The sequence below is a fragment of the Puma concolor genome, chromosome A1 (genome assembly GCF_028749965.1).
Source record: "Puma concolor isolate L17-30 chromosome A1, mPumCon1.1.hap2, whole genome shotgun sequence".
In the NCBI taxonomy this organism is placed as follows: domain Eukaryota; kingdom Metazoa; phylum Chordata; class Mammalia; order Carnivora; family Felidae; genus Puma; species Puma concolor.
The window spans coordinates 98,659,111-98,667,909 of NC_141667.1; positions in this window are offsets into that span (position 1 = coordinate 98,659,111).

Here is an 8,799-nt window from a genome sequence, read left to right on the forward strand (position 1 = left end):
TGTTCATAGCAGCACTCTCAACAATAGCCAAATTATGGAAAGAGCCTAAATGTCCATCAACTGATGAATGGATAAAGAAATTGTGGTTTATATACACAATGGAGTACTACAGGACAATGAGAAAGAACGAAATATGGCCCTTTGTAGCAACGTGGATGGAACTGGAGAGTGTGATGCTAAGTGAAATAAGCCATACAGAGAAAGACAGATACCATATGTTTTCACTCTTATGTGGATCCTGAGAAACTTGACAGAAACCCTTGGGGGAGGGGAAGGAAAAAAAAAAAAAAGAGGTTAGAGTGGGAGAGAGCCAAAGCATGAGAGACTCTTAAAAACTGAGAACAAACTGAGGGTTGATGGGGGGTGGGAGGGAGGGGAGGGTGGGTGATGGGTATTGGGGAAGGCACCTTTTGGGATGAGCACTGGGTGTTGTATGGAAACCATTTTGACAATAAATTTCATATATTGAAAACAAACAAACAAACAAACAAACAAACAAACAAACAAAAACTAGTTTCATCAATGTCTGAGCCCAGGGGAAGTTGGTGTGTATAGACATTCCACCCCTCTGCATGCCCTGTGGATGCTCTGGCATATAGAGATCCTGCCTGTGACCCACCACTCTTAATTTCTGTCACCAACCCCACTGACACCTCATTTTTCTGAACATCAGCACCCCACAGTTTAGGGTTTAAGGATGCACTTAGAATAGGCCACTGGTGACTGTGAGACTGAGGGATCTAACTGGTCTATAAAAGTGTATAAAATCTTTAATAGGCTTCTAAGGACTCAGATTAGTCACAAATCACAGGTTTATCTGTATACAGTTTGCCCCAATTCATAAGAGGCAAATTTCATAAAACAGTTAAATTAGAATATAGTTATTTTCTTTACCATAAAATCCACCAGTTGAATTCCTTTAACTGTCAGACTTCTTTGGCGTAGTCAGAATATGAATTTATATTCAAAAATTATAGATGCTACCAGAAAGTAGTATGCCTCTTTAGTAATATTTAATGTATCATATAACACATACTAATAGGTAGATATATGGATAAGTAGGTACAAATTTAGTTTGCTATACTATCTTTTTTTTGTTGCCTATTCAGCTATGACATAACTGTTTCATTTTGTCTTTATGAGAGAATTTATTTAAACATGAGTAATTTTGGTATCATTCTATTTCTTGCTGTATTTTCATAATTATTTTCTAGGTAAAAAATCTTTATACAGTTTGGTGTGCTAGAAATCAAATACTTTTTTAACTTAAAAAGTGGACATTTTAAGTAGCAGTGCTAAACAAGTTTTACAAATTTGACACCTTATTTGCTCCCAGAGCTATCTTAAATGAGCTAAAAAAAATACTTTAGGGTATCAATTAATATGCAGATAATAGAAAATTGTTGACTTCAGCTTATTTCTACTGTCAATTCAATTATGTTAATTTTTAATTTTAAGAAGGAAGATGAATGTTTTATGAAGTATCAACAATTAACTCCAGTCATTCCTAGATGATGCTTACTGTCTAGAACATCAAAGAGGACAGAAACTTAACAATTGAGCATATCTGATTGGAGACTTTAGCAAGGTATCTAAATTAGTCAGTATTGCATCTGGCTGAATTTGGAAACCTGACATTAAGTAACTAAAATATTCATTGGTTGCTTGTTTGGTGGTTTTGGTTTTTATCATGTAGTGTTTCTAGGGATAGGTGTTTCAGGGCAGCTGTGGAACCAGGCTCTCTCTGATTCACCACTCTTAGCGTGTGTTTTGCATCTTCCATGTCCAAAATATGATGGCTGTGCTTCTAGGCATCGTGTCTGTATTCCAGGAAGGAAAGAGCAAAAAGATGGCTAAAAAGTCTGTCTCTCAGAAACTTTCTAAGAAACCTCACTCTCACTTTTATTCCTGTCTCTTTGTTGGGTATCTTCTGTTTATCTCTCTGGAATTACTCCTCTGCTTCTCCATCTTGCTCTGTGCCCTGAGAGGCTGACCTGTATGGACTACCTCAATAGATCCTTTGTCCTCTGGCTTCCAGAGGTAGCTGTAGCATCATTTGTTTTGGGAGGCCATTGGGAGGCCCTGGAAAGAGATGGGAAGGCAGGAGAAGAGTGAGGTTGAATGATACATTTCCTTAACTCTTCCTGCTTGTTCATCAAATGTTGGCTAAATCCATCTCCTTTGACCCTGTGAATTAACTGAGAGTCAGGAGTGGGAGTGGACAGGGACTGATGAGATCTGGAAAAAGGTTCATTCTACAAACAGCGTCTGCAACAGATGCTTGCTCTTGAATCTGAGAGGAGCTGAGACACCTATCGTTGTGTGACAATAAGCATCAGACTTGCTTACCATCAACCCAGCCTTAGGCTTTCACTTTGGGTTATAGTTTGCCAACAGCTCTGAGGGGATCAGATGTCTGGAATTCTGGCCAAATTATACTTCACAGTACAGACAGCTAAAACTTGGGTATCTCCCACCCTTTTATTATTTCTGGACATTCTTCAGGCCTTCCTCTAGCTTTCATTTATTTATATTTAAATGGAACCTCAAGTGAACAGAAGTGTTCTATTTCATTAGTTTATGACACAGAGTCTTCATTATCCATGTGTGGTCCTATCCTTTATTTACTCTTATAATGAACACTTATGAAACCAATCAGTCCCAAAACTAAAACACTGACAGTAGCTTACATCTACTTCTGTGCTCCCCCCATCCTGTCACTTGTTCCCATAAGATAATCACTGTCCTAAAATGTTTATTTACCTTACATATATGCAATATGGTAAATGTTTTTTGCATATGTTAATGTTTATACATACACACATACATGCCTAAACAATTTTTTGGTTGTTTTTGAACTGCATAAAACATTACATGCCGTAGATAACTTCTGGGATTTGATGTTTTTAAACATAACTCATATTTCTTTTTTTTAACGTTTATTTATTTTTGAGAGACAGAGACAGAGCACAAGCGGGGGAGGGGCAGAAAGAGAGTGAGACACAGAATCTGAAGCAGGCTCCAGGCTCTGAGCTGTCAGTGCAGAGCCGGATGCGGGACTCGAACCCATGAACTGCGAGATCATGACCTGAGCTGAAGTCGGATGCTTAATCAACTGAACCACCCAGCCCCCCCAACATTTGTATTTTGTAGAAATACAAATAACTTGTATTTCTAAGATCCATCCATGTTCTTGCATTAGTACTGCTGTATAATATTTCATTAGCTATTTATTCTTGTGTTGTGGGCTTTTGAGTCTCTTCTAGTTTTTTGGTATTTACAAGTAGTGCTATAATGAACTTTTTACACACATCTTCTGATGCATGCATGTAGGAGTTACTCTTGGCTGTATCTCCAAGAATAGAACTGATGAATCTTGGAGTTTATTAATGTTCACTTCTACAAAGTAATGCAACATTATTTTTATTTTTTTTAGTGTTTATTTACGTTGAGAGAGAGCACATGTGCACCTGCAAGCAGGGCGGAGGGGTAGAGAGAGAGGAGAGAGAGAATCCCAAGCAGGCCCTGCACTGTCAGCACAGAGCCTGACATGGAACTCGATCTCACAAACTGTGAGATCAGGACTTGAGCCAAAATCAAGAGTTGGATGTTTAACTGACTGAGCCACCCAGGTGCCACCCACATTATTTTTCTTTTCTTTTTTTTAAATTTTTTTAGTGTTTATTTATTTTTGACAGAGAGAGACAGAGCATCAGCGGGGGAGGGGCAGAGAGAGAGGGAGACACAGAATCCGAAGCAGGCTCCAGGCTCTGAGCTGTCAACACAGAGCCTGAAGCGGGGCTCGAACTCAGACTGTGAGATCATGACCTGAGCCGAAGTCGGACACTCAACCGACTGAGCCACGTAGGCACCTCATCCCCATATTATTTTTCAATGTGGTTATATAGTCCCACTTGTAATATATAAGAAAACTTCTTGATCCATATCCTTTCAACACTTGATATTGTCAGACTTGTTGAGTTTTGCAGATTAAATAAACGAGAAATGGTATCTCTTTGTGGTCTTGATTTATGTTTCTCTAATTACTAATGAGGTTAAGCATCCTCTTGGATGCATATTGGCTATAAATACTTTCTAGGCTGTGTACTGTCTATCCAGGTCTTTTGCCCATTTAAAAATTGAGTTGTTTTTACTTTTCTTTCTCAGATTTGGTAAGTTAGGTAGACATAAAATCATTGAAGACTTAGAAGATTTGAACACAATTAATAACTTTCATTTAGTGGGCACATATAGAATTCTCCTACCAATAACTGGAGAGTGGACATTCTTTTTTTTTTTTTTTTTTTTTTTCAACGTTTATTTATTTTTGGGACAGAGAGAGAGCATGAACGGGGGAGGGGCAGAGAGAGAGGGAGACACAGAATCGGAAACAGGCTCCAGGCTCCGAGCCATCAGCCCAGAGCCTGACGCGGGGCTCGAACTCACGGACCGCGAGATCGTGACCTGGCTGAAGTCGGACGCTTAACCGACTGCGCCACCCAGGCGCCCCAGAGTGGACATTCTTCTTGAGCGCAAGTGGAACGTTTCCAAAAATAGGTCATTTGCTAGGTCATATATTTCAACACATTTTAAAGAACAGTCACCACAACCTGGTTAGAAGTTAGTAACCAAAAGTAAGTTAAAAGAAATATTGAGGGGCACCTGGGTGGCTCAGTCAGTTAAGCGTCTGACTTTTCGGCTCAGGTTATGATCTCACTGTGCATGAGTTCAAGCCCCACATCGGGCTGTCTGCTGTCAGCTCAGAGCCTGTTTTGGATCCTCTGTCTCCCTCTCTATATGCCCCTCCCCTGCTCTCTCTCTCTCTCTCTCTTGAAAATAAATACTTTAAAAAAAGAAATCTTGATATATTTGGAAATCTAAAAATATTTTTCATGAAAAAAATAAAGTTTCTTCACCTTCATCACCAGGATCCATATTCCTCCTCTTCTCCCCATCACATATGCCCTACCCAGCTCAGGGGCCTGGCCCTTTTGTCTTATCCCTGCTGTCCCATAGCATCATATGCACGATTTCCCTCAGACTGCTGCACTAGAACATCCACTCCCACCTGACTCTCAAAGCCATCGCCTCCCATAAACTTAGAAAGAGGAACAGATGTGATGATGTTTATATAATTTATTTTCTTAGACCAAGTAGAAATAGGCTTTCAGAAACAACATCTCAACTAAAATTTCTGAGTGATAATGGTAATGATAATGTCAGTTCCGTTCCCATCTTCGGCTTTGTATGGCACCGTAAGGGGGTAAGCCATTAAGTATACAATAAAGAGCCTGCTTCCCTTCATTGGACATCTCAGAGTACACAAGAGTTTATGTATATACTTGATTTGAAAGAGTTTTCTAGGTGTAATTATCAGCTATCCCCATTTTTAAGCTTGAAAAAAGCACAGATTCTACCCTTTTCACATATGGCCACAGAGCTCAAATTTCCAGAGTGGCCTTTATTATTTTTTTTAAGTTTATTTATTTATTTTGAGAAGAGAGTACGTGGGAGAGGGGCAGAGAGAGAGAGAGGGAGAGAGAGAATTAAAGCAGTCTCTGCTTGAATGTTGTCAGCATGGAGCCCAACACAGGGCTCTATCCCACAAACTATGAGTTCATGACCTGAGCTGAAATTAGGAGTCAGACGCTCAACCGGCTAAGCCACCCAGGTGCCCCAGGAGTGGCCCTTTAATTGTATCTCTTGTAAAGACAGAAAATCCCATTTTCCCCTGCTACATAAACCTCATGAATTTTGCCTAGCTTGCATCTCCTTTAGGGTAGGTGCAATAGCACAAGAAAAAAACCTACAAGAAGGAAAACAGGTCACAGCTGGAGTCTTTTGGTGTCTGCTACACAAAGCCCACACAGATCTTCCCTAATACCAATGAAGCTTAAACTTCAGGGCCCTTACTCTCTGAAGGCCCTGGTGGGGACCCTAGCAATTTTGAATTTATGATTTTGTATTCTTTTTCTTAAAGAGAGACTGCAAATTGTGTGAGCTTAAGGCCCCACAGAAGCTGGATCTGCCTCTGAACATGGACGTTACCAAAGTACATATAAAGCTCAACTCCTATTTGGTACTGGGCCAAGCTCTAGAAGATCCTCTAGGCCATCCTCAATCTGAGGTTGGAAGAGGCTGGGCTGACTTGGGTTTGGAAATCAAAGTAAGTGATTTCAACTTGGAAAATGCCCCACCATGTAGACTCTTCTTCCTTTATTTCACTCTCCCAGCCTTTACTGGTCAGTATAAAAAATATACAACATTGAAATAACACAATTACTTTATTTATTTATTTAGGTTTTATATATTTTGAGAGAGAGAGCACATGTGAGCAGCGGAGGAGCAGAGAGAGAGAGAGAGAATCCCAAGCAGTCTCCACAATCCCAGTGTGGAACCCAGAGTGGGGCTCAATCTCACAAAGCATGAGATCATGAGCAGAAATCAAGAGTCAGATGCTTAACTGACTGAGTCACCCAGCCCCCACAACTATTTTTAATAACAAATTATTTTCTTGCAGACTTCTTGAAAAGTGCTAAACTAATAGTTTATAAAGGTTAAATTCTAGGTTTATCTGCAAAGTAGGTTAGTGCTGGGTACATTTCATTATTTGGTTTTGTCTTAGAATCAGAGTGTGTGGTAGCTCTTCTTTATAGGTCTGTCTCAATCTCCACTCTAATTCAGTTCTGAACTCTGAGCCAAAAAGCCCAAGAAGGACCTTAATCAGATCACACATCAGCTTAGAATAGTGATTTTAGTGATTTGGACATCTGGCCACTTGGAACTGGATAAAGGCCACCAACTCATTTGACAAAAGCCACTGAACATCTGTCAGTATGGAAACAGCTCTCCTAGCTGACCCTGAATCAGATTTCAATAGCCAACCTCACAATGAAAGGGCATCTCTTCTCCTTCTATTATACAGATAAGTTGGTGCAATCCAGAAATATTCTACCAGTATTCTACCAGTGATGCTCTCTTAAATCTATTTGGTATAAGTGCGAATGGTGTTAATCCATTGTCCCTTTCACCTGTACTTTCGCCTTGCTGTAAGACATGTACAAAGGTGATGTTCGAAATATTGAGCAATACATGTGGCTTAGGCACTGAAGCAGGGTCCTGGAGAGATTCTGTATGGAGATCTTGGGCAGACGGTCCCAGAGAAGGGAGGAGAGGGACATGAGGGTGGAATGCATATATGGGGTTCAAGGAAACTATTGTTTAACAAATGGTATGAGGATATTTCAGTACTTTAACAAGCAGTATGGCAATACCTAGGTGAACCAACTAAACCAGCCTTGGACATCCCAAAAACTCCAGTGATGGCCACTCCTCCAGAGCATACCACATATAGATGGGGGAAGATTTAAGCTATAGTCTGGCTCAAATAGGGAAGCTTGTAGGGGAATATTACAGAGTCTACGAGGTAGTGTTGTTAGTTGGTGTGAAAGCAACATTTATTAAACTTTTTCAGTATGCATGTACCACATGCTGTGCTACACTTAGAGCCAGGGAAGAGATGGCCTTGTTCAGGGACCTGCATTCTAGAGGACCATACAATCACATTCACACACACATGTGCATGCAAACGCGCGCGCGCGCGCACACACACACACACACACACACACACAGAGTTTATTAAGGAACACCTATACCTTGGTCACTTAGGATCCAGTACTCATTGCTGACATAGGAATCCCAAATCCCTAAATGTCAGCTTGTATGCCTAATACTTTTCAAGCCCCAAGAAACACTTTTCCATGTGGCCTACCCTGTGTCCTCAAAACAAAAAGCAACTGCATCTAAATGCTGAGGAGAGTTGTGGGTTGTGCCACTGCCAGCTTCAGAGACGGACACTGCTTTTGAGTGCAGGGGGATTTAAGTGGCTAAAGCGCTTAGGTAAGAGAAAAGACAAATTAATTAACTTGTCAAATCCTTCCTGTCAGCATGAATGCAATAGACCCTTATACTATGAAGTATTGTTTCCCAGTAGTGCTAAGCACCCATTTTCTCACTCCTCTTCCACATTCCAGTTGAGTTCCAATTCTTGGTTGACAAGTTAGGGCAATATTTGCAATGGTTGTACTTGGTGGATTAGGAACATTTTACAGTATTATTCATATTACTCAAATATCTATATATGTATATAAATATAGATAGAGATATATTTGTCTAGACATACATGTGAAAGTGTGATACTAGTTCTTTACATTGGCAACAAGATGGACATTGCATGCTATAATTGCAAATAGTTTTATCTGCATAAAATTCTTAATAAGATTTCATTTAAAATCCAAAATATTGGGGTGCCTGGGTGGCTCTGTTCGTTAAACATCTAACTCTTTTTTTTTTTCAACGTTTATTTATTTTTTGGGGGACAGAGAGAGACAGAGCATGAACGGGGGAGGGGCAGAGAGAGAGGGAGACACAGAATCAGAAACAGGCTCCAGGCTCTGAGCCATCAGCCCAGAGCCCGACGCGGGGCTCGAACTCACGGACTGCAAGATCGTGACCTGGCTGAAGTCGGACGCTCGACCGACTGCGCCACCCAGGCGCCCCTAAACATCTAACTCTTGATCTTGGCTCAGGTCATGCTCTCACAGTTTGTGAGATCGGGCTCCACAGACCCTGCTCGGGAATCTCTCTCTCTTTCTGCCTCTCCCCACTCATGCACACTCTCTTAAAATGAATAAACTTTTAAAAAGAAATAAAATTCAAAATATTAATTTAGAATTTTCAGCATTATTTAAATGAACAGACTTAAGTTTTTATATTCATTATTTTAATTCTGCCTTTTAA